The sequence below is a fragment of the Scyliorhinus canicula genome, chromosome 6, assembly GCF_902713615.1.
Source record: "Scyliorhinus canicula chromosome 6, sScyCan1.1, whole genome shotgun sequence".
Taxonomy (NCBI): domain Eukaryota; kingdom Metazoa; phylum Chordata; class Chondrichthyes; order Carcharhiniformes; family Scyliorhinidae; genus Scyliorhinus; species Scyliorhinus canicula.
This window is the reverse complement of record NC_052151.1, coordinates 79,768,252-79,784,755: the sequence shown is the minus strand read 5'-3', so window position 1 is coordinate 79,784,755 and position 16,504 is coordinate 79,768,252.

Here is a 16,504-nt window from a genome sequence, read left to right as displayed (position 1 = left end):
ATTCTCTGTCTCCCTCCTGTATTCTGACTCGCTGTTATTTGAGATCCGGCCCATTATGGTTGCATCGTCAGCAACCTTGTAGATGGAGTTGGAACCAAATTTTGCCACCCAGTCCTGTGTGTACAGGGAGTAGTAGGGGGCTAAGTACGCAGCATTGTGGGGCCCAGGTATTGAGGACTATCGTGGAGGAGGTGCTGTTGTTTATTCTTAATGATTATGGTCTGTGGGTCAGAAAGTCGAGGATCCAGTTGCAGAATGAGGAGCCAAGTCCGAAGTTTTAGAGCTTTGATATGAGCTTGGCTGGGATTATGGTGTTGAAGGTGGAGCTCTAGTCAATAAATAGAAGTCTGATGTAGGAGTCCTTGTTGTCGAGATGCTCTGGGGATGAACGTAGGTCCAGGGAAATGATGCCTGCTGTGGACCGGTTGCGACGGTATGTGAATTGCAGTGGATCAAGGTGTTCTTGGAGTATGGAGGTGGTGCGCTTCATGACCAACCTCTCGAAGCACTTCATTATGACTGAAGTTAGGGTCACCGGATGGTAGTCATTGAGGCAGGTTGCCTGGTTCTTCTTTGGCACCGGTATGATGGTGGTCTTCTTGATGCAGGTGGGGACCTCGGAGTGGAGTAGGGATAGGCACATCTGCCAGCTGGTCCACGCAGGCTCCGAGTGCATGACTCAGGGATCCCGTCCGGACCCGCCACCTTCTGAGGGTTCACTTTCAGGAAGGCAAATCTGACTTCGGAAGCTGTGATGGTGGGTGTGGGAGTGTTATGGGCTGCTGGGGCATTGGACAGCGGCTTGTTGGTTGCCTACTCGAATTGAGCATAGAATGCATTGAGTTCATCGGGGTGGGGTGCGCTGCTGCCGGAGATACTGCTCGGCTTCACTTTGTAGTCCATTATGTTGTTTAGGCCTTGCCAGAACCGCAGAGAGTTTGTAACGCTAGTCTGTGACTCGAGTTTGGTCTGATATTCTTTCTCGGCATCTCGGCTGGTTTTGCGGAGGTCGTACCTGAATTTCTTATATATGTCAGGCTCGCCTGACTTGAACGCCTCAGACCTGTCCTTCAGTAGGGAATCGATTTAGCGATTGAGCCATGGTTTTGGTTGGGGAATGTATGCGCTGCTTTCTTTGGCACGCAAGTCTGTGACAGTGGTGGCATACTCATTTAAGTTGGTCGCTGAGTTCTTAAATATGGGCCAGTCCACTGTCTCTAAGCAGTCACGGAGGAGCCCTTCTGTTTCCTCGGACCAGCACTGCACAACCTTCTTCGCTGGACTCTCCAGCTTCAGTATCTCCTTGTATGCCGGGAGAAGGAGCACCGTCTTTCCAAAAGTACGATCGGGGAATGGAACGGTAGGCGCCCTTGATTTTTGAGTAGCAGTGGTCAAGTGTTGTCGCCCCTGGTGGGACAGGAGAAGTGTTGGTGGAATTTTGGCAGTACACTCTTGAGATTGGCCTTGTTGAAGTACCCGGCCACGATGAAAAAGGCCTCCGGGTGTTCTGTTTTGTAGTTGTTGATAACTATGTAGTTCGTCCAGTGCCTTCTTCACTTCTTCCTGGGGTGGGATGTTGACCGCTGTGATAATGGCTGAAGTGAACTCTTCAACCAACCAGTAGGATCCAGAAGCAAACGAACCAATTACAACAGCAATGCCTGGATAAAGGAAAGAGCAAAAAATAAACTTAAGAAAACTTCAACATACCTTGTAAAACTTGTTGCCTGTCGTCTTCAATATAAATCTGCAGTTTAAATGCCCGGCCTCAATTGGCGTTCCTGAAGTTGGTGCATCACAAAGGGGCGTGACTGCATTGAAACTGCGCCGCACTGGAACCTGCGCAGACTGTCCTGCTGGAGGCAGGAGGCTGCTACTGGAGCCAGAAACTTCACTGCAACTTTTGCGTGCAGGTAAGTGCTCAGCTTTTTCTCTTTGTGTGGCTTTCTGCTGATACTTGGAAGTTGCAATATGTTGGCATGATATTGAGACATAAGCATGCAGAGGTGATAAGTGTGAAGAAGCCAACAGAGTATGCACAAAATCAGTTCAAAGATGAGCTGGTTCAAAGGTCAGGAGATACAAATGCATTCAAAAACAGGTCTCAGTCATGTGCAACTCCTTGACAAATGCCATGAAATGGTCAATGTGGTCAATAGAGCAAGAAACATCCTTAAATCATTGAGAATCTGACTTCAAAACAATCTGAATGGTATACAATGATATTTGACAAGTGAATCAATTAAAGTAAAAGGAATTTTGGATTGAGACATAGAAACATTGAACAAAATAAGAGCAGGAGGAGGCCATTTGGTCCTTCAAGCCCGCTCTGCCATTCATTATGATCATGGCTGATCATCCAATTCAATAGCCTAATTCCACTTTCCCTCATATCCTTTGATCCCTTTCGCCCTAAGTGCTGTATCTAACTGCTTCTTAAAACCATAGGATGTTTGGACTCAACTTTTTCCTGTAGTAATAGATTTCACAGGCTCACCCCTGTCTGGGTGAAGACATTTCTCATCTCTGTCCTAAATGGTCTACCCTATATCCTCAGACTACGACCCCTGGCTCTGGACACACCCACCATCAGGAACATCCTTCCTGCAACAACCCTATCCAGTCCTGTTAGAATTTTATAGGTTTCTATGAGCCCCTCCTCATTCTTCTGAACTCCAGCGAATACAATACTAACCGATTCAATGGGCGCGATTCTCCGCAAATGCGGAGAGTCGTAAAGGCTGCCGTGAAACTGGCCGTGTTTCACGGCAGCCTCCGCGCCCCCTCCCGGGACCCGATTCTCCCCCCTGGGCGGGGCTAGCAGCGCGGCCCTGTGAAGCACGGCATCGCGGGCTTAGCGACCGTCGCTAAGCTCCAAGCGTCACAGCGGCTGATGCGCACTATGACGTCAGCCGCGCATGCGTGGGTTGGACGTCTCCAACCCACGCATGCGCGGGTGACGTCATCACGCATATGCGTCAAACCCGCGCATGCGCGGGCCGTCATGCCCCTCAGCCGCCCCGCGGACTGATCCTGCGGGGCGGTGGAGGCACAAAGAATGCACGGGTATCGGACCCGCTGCCCGCGATCGGTGCCCACCGATCGCAGGCCCATGCCACCCTTGGCACGGCCGTGGTGCGGCCATGCCAATCGGTGCCATGGTTGTCCAGTACGGCACTTTGCGGCCGTTTTCACGAACGGTGAGAGCAGGTGTGTTTGCGTTCGTGAAAACGGCCGTAAAGGCCTGGGAACTCGGCCCATCGGCCTGGGGAGAATCGCTGTTCGCCGTAAAAAATGGCGAGCAGCGATTCGTGTCGTGGGGCGGCCGTGGCGGGGGGGGAGAATAGCGGGAGGTCGGGAAAAATGTCGGGAAGGCCCTCCCGCTATTCTCCGACCCGTCGTGGGCAGCGGAGAATCGCGCCCAATGTCTCCTCATACGATAGTCCTGCCATCCCATGAATCAGTCTGGTAAACTTTCGCTGCACTCTACAGCTAGAATATCCTTCCTCAGATAAGGAGACCAAAACTGCACACAATATTCCAGGTATGGCCCCACCAAGGCCCTGTTTAATTGCAGCAAGAAAACAAATGAATATCAGGAAGTAATTATGCTCAGTAAGTAATATCCAGAAATTAGTTACAGTTTTAAGTTTTACAGTTTTAAAGAAAGAGAGAGGTGGGGGATCTTTTAAGTTCATTTAATTTGGTAGTGAAGAGATGCACACAGATATGTAATTAACTTGGAATTAGTCGTACTATTTAAAGGAATTGTAATACTTAAGGTTATCTGTAGGTGGGGACTATCACTGCACAATTCAACTGAGAAATTTTCACTTAAATGTAAAAATGATTTGGAATCACACACAGAGTTTATATCAACCACCATCCACAGTCGTCTGGAGTGGTCACTCAATGAGTTAACACGTGACCACTGTGGAAGTCAGAAGTAAAGACAGAGAAACAAAATGGTACCACATTAATTAGTTAAAAACTGTGAGAATAAATACTACTCTTTGCATGCAACAGAATGGAGACTCCGTTCAAGATAATGAACTGATTGCATATAACACAGAGTTTGAGACACCTGTTTGATCCTGCTATATCCCCTATGTGCCTCAAGTGCCTGGTAGTCGAGGATAATTATATATACAGAGTACGGAACTGTGTGAAGATTCAACCCTATTGATCTGGTCTAGTTAAACAGCTTGAAAAGATATTTGACAGGGTCTTAGAATTTGATCCTTTATTCCTCATTCTGGGTCTTCCAGATAGAAGAATTATTGCCATAGGTTGTATAACATCCTAACTTTTGTAGCTCATTAAAATATCCACTGCTCCAAGACAGGTATCCTTCAATTCAAAACTGGCATAAAATAGTCATGGAGTGTATCTCTATGGAATTCCTGATGTCTGTACTTCATTCTAAGTCCGATATATTCCATAAAGTGTGGGACCCCTATCTCAAATTTATAGGCTCAGCTTTGTCTGACCTGCTCCTGCAAGGTTTCCCATGAGCCACATCTCGCTATACATAAAGGTGTGTAGCTTGATATATTATCCCAACTTGTTTATATGGCCTTATCCTCTTTCTCCCCCACATTCTGATGAATCAAATTGAAGGCACTTCTTCAAGTACGCTATTCTGAATTTATCCTGTCTTGCTTGCTCTTAGATTTGCAGAAATACTAGTTCTGTACTGGACCAGTTGTGCTTTGAAAGTTTTGTTGTGTTACTTGTAAAAAAATTTCTAAAATGCTTAATATAAATGAATATATAAAATGGTTTTCGGAGTCTTTGTTTCACATTCTGGTCTGAGAAGGGCATTGAGAAGTCTGTTCAATTGTTAAAGTTAAGTTTTTTCCTCTTACTGTTAATTACTGCTAATCACTGTTAATTGACACTGCCTTTTATCTTTCTCACTTGTTACCTTTTAATTGAATGGTTGATAAACATTCTGAATTCACCATTTAAACAGTCCTTTCTTGCCATGTGGTCAAAGCTGTAAGAACTGGTGTGATGTACAATTGGGGAGTTATGGCAAACAAGCGAACCCCAATACATTCCTCCCATTGTTGCAAATGATTTCCAGCCTAGGGTGACTGTGTGGAGTTTGCATGTTCTCCTCGTGTCTGCATGGGTTTCATCCAGGTGCTCCAGTTTTCTCCCACAGTTCAAAGATGTGCAGGTTAGGTGGATTGGCCCCGCTAAATTGCCCCGTAGTTTCCGAAGATGTGCAAGTTGGTAGGATTGGGCGGGGGGAAGGACCTCGGTAGGGTGCTCTTTCAAAGGGTCGTGCAGTCTCGATGGGCTCAATGGCCACCTTCTGCACTGTACGGATTCTATAGATTCAATTAAAGTTTCAAAGTTAGCACTACTGAGACGAGCTTTCAGATGTATTGATACAATTTAAATATCGCCAGCTGTTATGTAGTAAGTCTGCAGTGTTTGCAGTAAGTTGTTTAATTGTCCACCACCATTCATGGCTGGATGTTGCAGCAATACAGTGCATAGGTCTGATCCATTGGCTGTAGAATTGCTTAGCTCTGTCTATCATTTGCTACGAATATTATTTGGAACGCAAGTAGTGGTGTGTTGTAGCTGCACCAGATTGACACCTCATTTTTAGGTAAGCCTGGTGTTGCTCCTGGTATGCTCTCCATCACACTCTCCATCAGTCCATCACACCAACCTGCCTCCCATCCATTGACTCCATCTACACCTCCCGCTGCCTGGGGGAAAGCGGGCAGCATAATCAAAGACCCCTCCCACCTGGCTTACTCACTTCTTCCATCGGGCAGGAGATACAGAAACCTGAGAACACGCTCGAACAGACTCAAAAACAGCTTCTTCCCCGATGTTACCAGACTCCTAAATGACCCTCTTATTGACTGACCTCATTAACACTACAACACTACACGTCTGAATGCTTCATTCGATGCCGGTGCTTATGTAGTTACATTGTATACCTTGTGTTGCCCTATGATGTATTTTCTTTTATTCCCTTTTCTTCACATGTACTTAATGATCTGTTGAGATGCTTGCAGAAAAATACTCATCACTGTACCTCGGTACACGTAACAATAAATAAATCCAATTCAATCCTGCACTCTTCATTGAGTCAGGGTTAATCCCCTGGCTTGGTGGTAATGGTAACGTGGGGGACATGCTAGGCCATGAGGTCATGGATTGTAGTTGAGTACAATTCTGCTGCTGCTGATGGCGCACAGTGCCTCGTGGTTGCCTAATCTTGCGTTTTGAGTTTTGTGCAAAATCTATCCCATCCAGCACGATGGTGGTTCCACACAACATGATGGAAAGTATCTTCAATGCAAAGACAGGTCTTCATCTCCACAAGGACTGAGCACTGGTCACTCCTATCTCTACTGGCATGGGCAGATGCATCTGTAGCAGTCAGATTGTTGAGTATGAGGACTAATATGTTTTTCCTTCTTGTTGGTTTCCTGACCACTTGCTGCAGACCCAGTCTGGCAGCTATGTCCTTTGGGATTCAGCCAGCTCAGTCAGTAGTGGAACTACCAAGCCATTCTTGGTAATGGACACTGAAGTTCCCCACCCAGAGTACATTCTGAAGCCTTGTCACCCTCAGTGCTTCCTCCAAGTGATGGTCAGCATGAAGGAGTACTGATTCATCAGTTGAAGGGGACAGTACATGGTAATCTGCAGGAGGTTTCCTTGCTCATGTTTGACGTGAAGCCAGGAGACTTCATGGAGTTCAGAGTCAATGTTGAGGACTCCCAGGGCAACTCACTACCAACTGAATTTCAAAGTGCAACCACCTCTGCTGGATTTGTCCTGTCAGTTGGGCATAATATACCCATGGAAGGTGACAGTGGTGTCTGGGACATTGTCTGTAAGATATGATTCTGTCAGTATGACTGTATTAGGCTGCTGTTTGACTTGGCTGTGAGATAGCTCTCCCAATTCTGGCGCAAATTCCCATATGTTAGAAAGGAGGACTTTGCAGGGTCAACAAGACTGGGTTTGCTATTGGTGTTTCTGGTGCCTAGCTTGATAACTGGTGGTCCATCCGGTTTCCTTTCTTTTTATTGACTTTGTCATGGTCTGAGTGGCTTGCTAGGCCATTTCAGAGTTAATCAGGACTTCCAGTGGTGGCCATGGTTTAACCAGTCGCACACAGGGTGGCTCCTGCATGTAGGGGTGGAGAAAGGGAGGGGTGGGGGCATGGGGGAGGGGTTGGTTGGTAGTGCAGTTGTTCTTCAAGATAGGCTGAGTATGCTTTCAGAGTTGCCAGGTATCTCTTGATACCGCCACAAGGATCAACCGAATACTGATCAAAGAGCCAATTCGCCAGTTAGTTAGTTCAAAGTCAATACTACTTTATTTACACACAGTATGATTTACTCATGCACAATAACACTACAGGCTAAACTATATCTATCACTAACACCTATACTTAACTTCAGGTGCCCACTTAGGTCAGAGGAACAATGGCCGTTATTCGGATCTGAGGCTGTTGGGTTTGAAGAGGTAACAGGAGTACAGCTAAGGTCGTCCGTCTGGTAGCGGGTGTTGAACTTGAACTTACTTGCTTCTGGTGGTGCTTGTGGAAGGGTCTCTCTGCTTGAGAGCCAAATCCAAGAGGCTGAACCTTTGGCCGGAGTTCCTTCTTATACTTGGGAGGGGCTTCGCGCGCTTTTAGGCGGGCCTTAAACTTGGTCCCAATTAATTGGGCAGCTTCTTGATAACTGCCATCGATCTAAGCCAATAAAGGGGCGGATGCCTTGACGGCTGGGCATGTCCTAAGTGGCCCTTGGCCTTGCTTTGTTTGTGTCTTCTTGCTGGGTAGTGGCGCCAGACTGTCTGGGACAGTATCGGCTACCTGAGCACTAGTTCTTTGTTCCTCGGAGATGGGCCATCGATGTGTAAATCGACCCAGAGTTTTGGTTCCATTTGCAGACTGCCTTCCAAATATACATTCAGGCTCTGTGCCTGCTTGTTTGCTTTCCATTGTCCATTTTCCCTGTATGCTCTGTGAGTGTCCATTTTATATACTGAAAGTGGCCATCCCAGGTGGCTACACTCCCTCCTCATGATGCTCAAAGTGAAGCGTGAAGGATAATATTACTGGATCTTCTTTGCTCTCTGCTTAAGTCGAGCACCTGCAATCAAGGACAAGTTCTATCCTCCTCTGTCCTTAGGATTGGAACCTTTGCCTAAATTGCTTTTATTTACATCACAGATTATAAAATTCTAAGGGGCACTATACCATTCAAGCATGCATCACATTTCTTTTTCATTTAACAAACGGGAACCTCTAACTATCCTTCTCTAAACTATTTTTAGTCAATCAAAAGAATTACAAACAGTATCAACTATATAATAGCAGCATTACATTTCTCTGTATCGTGGCTGTCAAGTACAGAATTTCACATCTTTCTTTATTAGAACAAACAAAAATTAGTCGATGTACTTTATTTACTTAGGGAGAGTGAGGGGTTTAATGAGTGTATATACCAGAGTGCGGGAGGCTTTCCTTCGCCATTTCCGAAGTCTCAGTTTCTGGATGACACTGCAGCGTATTGCTATGACTAACAGTGCTTCTACGTTGTATCAAAGGGAATACCATTTTATGAGGTTGTCACACCAGGTTGGTGTGTCATTGGCTGTCTCTGGTGTAGTGTATGGCAGGGATGGTAAACATTCATGGCCTGTGGGGTAGGGGTCAGGGGCGTTCGCTTCCACGCGCGTAGTGATCCCCTGAAGGTCCAAATGTAGGTAATGATGTCCGTCTTCATGTTCTCTTTTTTTTCCTTGGTCTTCCTCTGTCTTCTGTTGTTTTGGATTTCCTGTGGACACAAGCATAATATCTATTATTACCTTGTTTAAGATCTCGTATGTCTGTCTGTCTCTCCTTTTATTATCAATTGCCCATTAGAATTGTCACCATATGTGACTCCCTCATTTTTTTTTAAACCAAACATTTTTGGGGACAAGACATCCGAAAAGAAAATACTGTCACATTGCGAGCAGCCTCGCAGCCTGTGTGATCGATGCGCTGAGTGGGTGGACAATTTCACCATCCAGCAGCAAAGCGTTTCATCCAAGTGTTTGAGGATGTAAATAGCATGTGGGATAGCGACCTAAGGGTCGCTGGAAAACAAACAAAACTTGTGGCAAAGAGCATTCTTTAAACCACAGACTAAAAGAACAGTAAAAGAGTTTTGAACCAAAAGCTCCGAATAGGGTGCGTGTGGGCCGCAGTGGGCAAGAATTAGTGGAATCCACGGGTAGGACGGTGGCCAGTGCCGTAGGTGCACTACCCGTGCGTAACTGACCAGATGGGGGCCCTCAGGCAGGGCGGGGACCAGTACTGTTACTCCACTGCCTGGGTGACCGGACAAGAATGGAAAGAATTTGTGTTCGTCGTGGAAAAACTGCCTCTTATGATTTCCGTTGAATCAGAAGCGTAGTTATGACTGTATCAATGGGTGTCTGCCGACAAACTTGTTCCTTTAACTGCCATGTGGCATCAAAAGAGTAGTTGTGACTGCATCAAAATGTGGCGTGGGGCCATGGATAAACTTTATCAAAGGGTTGTACACAATACAAACATTCAACATTTAAAAACAGCAAACTAAAATAACAAAATTGGGCAAGCTCCATCAGAAAGAAGGACACAGTAAATCTCAATCAGTTCCTTATTACCATCATCTGGACATCTCATTGTTCTATAGCAAAAAGAGTCGCAAAGGGGCTCGTCTATTGGAGTTAGACTCTGAGTCATCATCTTCTCCCGGTTGCCGCACTCGTGACTGGAGTAGCTGTGCCAAGGCTGCTTGGGACAATGTGGGGTCCATCTCATCGCTACGGATGATTCGGTCGGAATTGTCGCGGTGCCAATGCTTAATGTCTAGGTTGGAGGCGGTCAGGGGCAATCTATCGTTGTCGGGCGGTGGGTCCGGTTCAGGGGCTTTTATATACCTGGTCTCGAAGGGGTTCGAACGTATCCTGTTCCGGAGTCGCTGGGAGTGGGGCCTGGGGCAGAATTGAAATCATGTGGCGGTTCCATGGGGTCTAATGTATCAGTGCTGTCGCTGTCGGCTCTGGTCGAATGAAGGGAGAGGCGGAGTCATGCCTCTGGCGGTGGGGTCAAAGTGGTGTCCGAGGATGGGCTGGACTGGTTGGGGGAGGGTAGGAATAGGTCGTCCATGGGCAGGGCGTGTTCGTCTGCTGCTGCCAGTGAGATGTGGTGTGAGTGGTTGCTCTGTGTGCCATAAGCCTCAAGCTGCTTTATGTGAAACCATCCTGACTTGCCATTTGGATAAGTGATCTTATAAACGGAGGGGCTGACTTTATCTGAAATGGAGTAGGGTTCTGTGAATTTTGGGGAAAGTAATGAACTGGGGTTGTACAGGGAGAGCATGGCCTGCTGTCCTACTGAAAATTCTGTGCGGTGTACCGTTTTGTCAAAACATACTTTACTTTGTTTCTTTTGTGTGCCAAGTCTAACAGCTGCGGTGAGCTGGGCTACTTTAACGTTTTCGAGGATCTGCTGTACTGCTTTCTCATGGGTGAGGGCGGTGACTGTGGTGCTGGCCAAATCAAGCCCCAACAAGTATTCTGTTCCCTTCATGGGTCGTCCGGTCATGAGGGTGTAAGGGGTGTATCCTGTTGAAGTTGATACCGTGTTCCTGATGAACATGAGTGCAAATGGGAGAACTGTGTCCCATGTGGTATTGTGCTGTTGCACCATCATCCGGAGGGTTTCCTTCAGGGTTCTATTCATTCGTCCTACGATCCCGCTTGACTGGGGGTGATAGGCAATGTGAAAGTTTTATCGGATGCCGAAAATTGTGAGGACATTTTTCATGACGCGTCCTGTGAAATGTGAGCCTTGGTCTGACACTATACTATGGGGAAGACCCCATCTTGTTAACATGTGCTGCGTTAGAATCTTGGCTGTAGTTTTAGCCATGTTAGTTCTGGATGGAAAAGCTTCCACCCATTTCGTGAAGGTGTTGATTACTACCAACACATACTTAAAACCATTCTTGCAGTGGGCTAGGGGACCTATGTAATCAATCTGTAAATTTGTCCAGGGGCCATTAACAGGGCGGGTGTGACTGAGCTGACCTTTCCTCGCATACCTGTCTGGATTGTTCTGGGCGCAAATTAAACAATTTTCAATGTAATGCGTTACATTGGATTTTAAATCGGACCACCGGCAGAGAGGTCTGAGGTGGGCAAGGGTTGCATCTATCCCTTGGTGTCCATGGTTGTCATAGAATTGGCAGAAAATGTGGTTTCTATCTTGGGTGGGGACCACTTCAATACAATCTTTTAAAATTATGATGTTGTGTGCTGTTAAAGTGTTTCTGTACTTATCGTAGGGGGCTGGAAAGTTACCTTTTAAAATTTCCCTGAGCTTTTCGTCTCTGCAAAACATCTCTAACGTCTTTGTCCTGACTAAAGGTTCGTGGGTCAAACCAGAAGTCTCCTCCTGTGCTAATCCTGTGTGCGTAGTCTCCAACTGTGAGCGTGGCGGGGGCTCGTGCTGCTTTTGCCATTCTCCACGCACATCTATTGACGGGGTCGAACAAAAGATTGTGGGAGCTCATAAAGTCTATCCCCAAAATGTGTTCGGCTGTCTGGGGTAGATCGACTAGATCTTAATGGTTTTAATGTTGCCTATCTGAATCGCCACAGGGGCTGTAATGTGTCCCTGCTGCAAGTGTCCTGTGAAGCCGTTGAAGGTAATGGTGTCTGTGATGGGCCATGTATCCCGTTGGAACATTGTGGAGGAATTTAGCGTGGTACGGGACCCTCCTGTGTCCCAAAGTAATTCTACGGGGTGTCCCCGGACTGTGCCTCCTACTAGTGGTCTTCCGGACTTGCCCCAAAGGGTGTCGCAGACCCAAGTTGGGGAGTCCGAACACCATCAATCGGTGCCATTCATGTCTGCGTTCTCAGAACGGGCGCTAACACTGTGAATGGGCTTGGCTCTGTTCTTATTTAGGGTACTTGCCTGCTGGTTTCGCTGCTGTTTCTGGGGGGCATTGCACACTCGGGCGTAATGTCCTAACTGTCCACAATTGTAGCATTTGTGGGATTTAGGCTGCTGTGGGCTGTTTCTTTCCTCATTTACCCATGCGGGGTTCTGATGTGTCTTGACTGGATTCATGTTAGCATCTGCCTGCTTTTCATCTGTTTTTCCGTATTCTGTCTTTCCCTGAAGGGACTGTTCCCAAGCTTGGGATAATCTTTTTAAAACCCATTTCTAATTGTGTGTATCATCTGAGGGGTCATAATTGGCGCAAGCTCCTGTCCTGCTTCGGTCGCATGAGAGACTAGGATTCAAGTCCATTTGGCCATATTTTCTGGTGTCAAATGGGCGCGGGCTAACTCTCCAAATACTGCTGTGAAGTGGGTGCACAGGCATCCAGCAAACGCTGTTGGGTGCTCGGTCTTTTTCTGCCTGCATTTATTGAGGCCTTCTACGGGGTCTCCCTTATCGTACCGATCTGTGAGCTTAACTTGCTCTTTTTCATCCAGGCCGTACATGGTCGCCTGTTGTTTAACCTTTTCAAAATAATGGTGCGGGTCCGATGTGGGTTGGAACGGTGTTATTTTGTCACACGCGTCCCTTAATTGGGTGATGGTTAATGGGGTGGTGTATAGAAAATCGGGGCCTCCGTTTGTTGTGGCCCTGCGCTGTGTGGTGACAGCGTTCATGGGATTGTGCACTACCTGTGCAGTCGGAGGTGGGGGTGCTTTCCTTTTCTGGGTTTTATCTGGAGTACATGTTCCATGCACATAGTGGTGGACAGTTTCATTTAACTCCTGCCAATCGGGGCCATTTTCCTGGTCTAACTGGGGTCTGAATGTATCTTGGAAACCATTTAGTACTGGGAGCAGGGATTGCAGGCTGCAATTTGCCTTCGGCATTTGGCGTGCTCTACCGAACTCTGCCTTTGTTCCATTGTGGAACTGTGGAGTGCTCGTAGGGCTGCTTTTAAATCCTGACATTGTTTCTTTAATTGCTCAACTTGAAGCTCTGTCTCTTCTCGTACCAACACAGTGCGTTGCGTGCCTTGGAAGGCCTTATCGTACTGGGACTGAAAGCTGCTTAGATGAGCGAGGCAAGATTGGTGTGCCCGTTTGACATCAGCCATCTCCTTGTCCTTTGCCGCGAACTACTCTCTAAGTTGCCTGTTAACTTTCTTGCACTCGCTAACGTCTCCCTCACTATTCTTCTCTCTGCTTGAATCTCTCTGTGGAGCGTCTTCACGACCTCCTCTGTGCCTCGCAATTGTGCCAAGCAGGACACGATTGCCATCGGCTTACGACCTTTTCCTAAGTTTCTCTTATGAATCTTGGTCAGGTTCTCCCACCAAGTCTGTCCTATACTTCCGGGACCTGTTTCCTCAGTTGCACAAAATTCACTCCAAAGGGGCCATTCTTTCCCTTTTAGATATTTCCGAATTTCCTCTTCCCATATGGGACATTGCCCTGCTCTATTGGTCGCTGCAACCTCACATTCCTGGGGATTCATAAGGCATTTCATTGCTTTCATTGCCATCTCTACTGTAATCTCTGGGTTTCTATTGTAAATTTGGAACGGGGGGAATAAAGCGGTGATGCAAACATGGGTACAGCTTAAGTTATTTTACGGTCTACAAAACTCCCAACAGTTTTACGCAACAAAATCTATCAAGGTTACCTTATATCCCTTGTTAGTACGCATGCAAATAACACACTTCTGAATCTTGGCGGGTTTATCGATATTGGTCTTATGGTCTTGTGGTTTTTCTTTTTCCAATTGGGTTTCTAATTCAAATTTGGGATCTCTCGGAGTGACAAAGCCACTTCTCAGTCGAATCCCATCGGAGTCGCCAGTAATGTTGCTCTGTTTACTTGCTATAAATATGCCGGTTAATAAGGTCACCTTTCTTAATCCTAATTATGAGTATGCTTTCAGAGTTGCCAGATATCGCTCGATACCCCCACAAGGTTCAACCGACTACTGATGAAAGAGCCAATACACCAGTTAGTTAGTTCAAAGTTGTAGCCACCGAAGCTGGCCACTTCCCGACATAAAATGGAACATTGAGTTGCATGCAGGGAAAATTATACAATGTCAGAGAGGCAAGCAGGTTGCAGAACCTCTCTGTGGATTCTGCCTGTGAAGAAACCAGACAGCATAGAAACTAGCAAGTTTGCATACTAATTAAACGATTCCCGGTGATTCCCGGGCACAATGGACACAACAATTAGCTTCAATAGAAACATTCTATAGCAGGTCAGACTTCTTGGCGCCAACGGAGCCTGAAACAAAAGGACACAAACAAGTTAGAAAGAACTGCCCCGCGATCGACGAACAGCCTCAGTATTGGGGGATTCGTATCAATCGATTGGGATGAGACCCAATCGATTGACAGTGAGTTAGGGTTCCGCCCAAAAGGGCGCGAAGCCCCTGATACCTATAAAAGTAAGGTCCCAAGACAAATTCGATCTCTTAGCTGGCCCTCCCAGCAGAGCACCTTTGCAGCAGCTCTCCAGGAACTTGAACGTGAGAAGGAGAGGCCTGGCCAATTGCTACACCGACAAGTAAGTGTCATACAATGCCCGCTACGAGAAGACACTCCTGACCCCTTTAGTCCACACCAACTGGAAGCCTGCGGATCCAGGACAAAGCAAGAGGCCATTGTTCCTTGATCCGGCAGTTCTCTTATTCCAGATAAGTATTGGCCTAGTAGTGGTAGGAACAGTTTAGTCTTAGTATTATGTGCATGAGTAGTAAATAACTGTTTAATAATAAACGTGTCTTGTTTGAACTTACTAACTGGTGTAGTGAGTCATTGATCTGAACTTGAACCTCGTGGCGGTATCATAAAGATACCTGGCGACTCAAGAGCTTAGAAATAAAACAGAGCCAATTGAGTGTAAAGCACACTCACCCAGAACGAGCAACAAATCAATACTACTTTATTTACACACAGTATGATTTACTCACGCACAATAACACTACAGGATAAACTATATCTATCACTAACATCTATACTTAACTTCGGGTGCCCACTTAGGTCAGAGGAACAATGGGCGTTGTTCAGATCTGAGGCTGTTGGGTTTGAAGAGGTAACAGGAGAACAGCTAAGGTCGTCCGTCTGGTAGCGAGTGTTGAACTTGAACTTACTTGCTTCTGGTGGTGCTTGTGGAAGGGTCTCTCCACTTGAGAGCCAAATCCAAGAGGCTGAACCTTTCACGGGTGTTCCTTCTTATACTTGGAGGGTCTTTGCGCGCTTTTAGGCGGGCATTAAACTTGGTCCCAAGTAATTGGGCAGCTGTTGATCACTGCCATCAATCTAAGCCAATAAAGGGGCAGGTGCCTTGATGGCTGGACGTGTCCTAAGTGGCTGTTGGCCTTGCTTTGTTTGTGTCTTCTTGCTGGGGTAATGGCGCCAGACTGTCTGGGACAGTATTGGCTACCTGAGCACTAGTTCTTTGTTCCTCGGAGATGGGCCATCAATATGTAAATCGACCCAGAGTTTTGGTTCCGTTTGCAGACTGCCTTCCAAATATACATTCAGGCTCTGTGCGTGCTTGTTTGCATTGCATTGTCCATTTTCCCTGTATGCTCTGTGAGTGTCTATTTTATATACTGAAAGTGGCCATCCCAGGTGGCTACAATGGGAAGAATTATGATCTTGTTGGAAAAATTCCAAGCCTTCTCTGGATACAAATTGATTGTGGGAAAGAGTGAGATCTTCCTGGTGAATGACGTGGGGCGTACGAATCTTGGGGCTTTGCCATTTAGAGTTGCTGAGGTTAGGTTCCAATATCTGGGGATTCAGATTGTGCATGATTGGGTGACAATGCACAGGTGGAACTTAACGGGGCTGGTGGAGAGGGTTAAGGGAGATCTGAGGAGATGGAATGCCTTGCTGTTGGCAGGGAGGCTGCAGGCCGTTAAGATGAATGTGTTGTCTAGGTTCTTGTTTATCTTCCAGAATCGATCCCGGTTCGGCACAAGTTTTGCTGTCATGAAAGGACATGAATTCTGCTCCGGAGTCAACGCTTATGCCTTGGAATTAGAGAATACCACCCTTGGAATCAGTTACAGAAGCATTTTAAGTTGGGCAGGCGATACTGAGCCCACTGTGCAGGAATCATACGTTTACGCCCAAAATGATGGATGCAATGCGTGAGAGGTGGCAGAGGGCAGGGGCATGGCGGGTGAGGGATCTATCTTTTGGAGAATGGTTTGCTGATTTGGCGGAGCTTCAGGGGAAGTTTGAGCTATCTAATGGGAGGGAATTCAGATAGTTACAGGTTAGGGATTATGTGCGGAAGGAGCTGCCCACTTTCTGAAATATGTTATTGGAAAAGCTGTTGGCTTCAGATGTGTGGGGGGAGGGAAGACCAGTGCTTTTTATGGGTGGTTGGAAAAGAAAGAGACAGCATTAGTAGAAAGGATCAAGGGCAAGTGGAAAGAAGAGCTGGGGACCGAGCTAGGGTGGGTGAT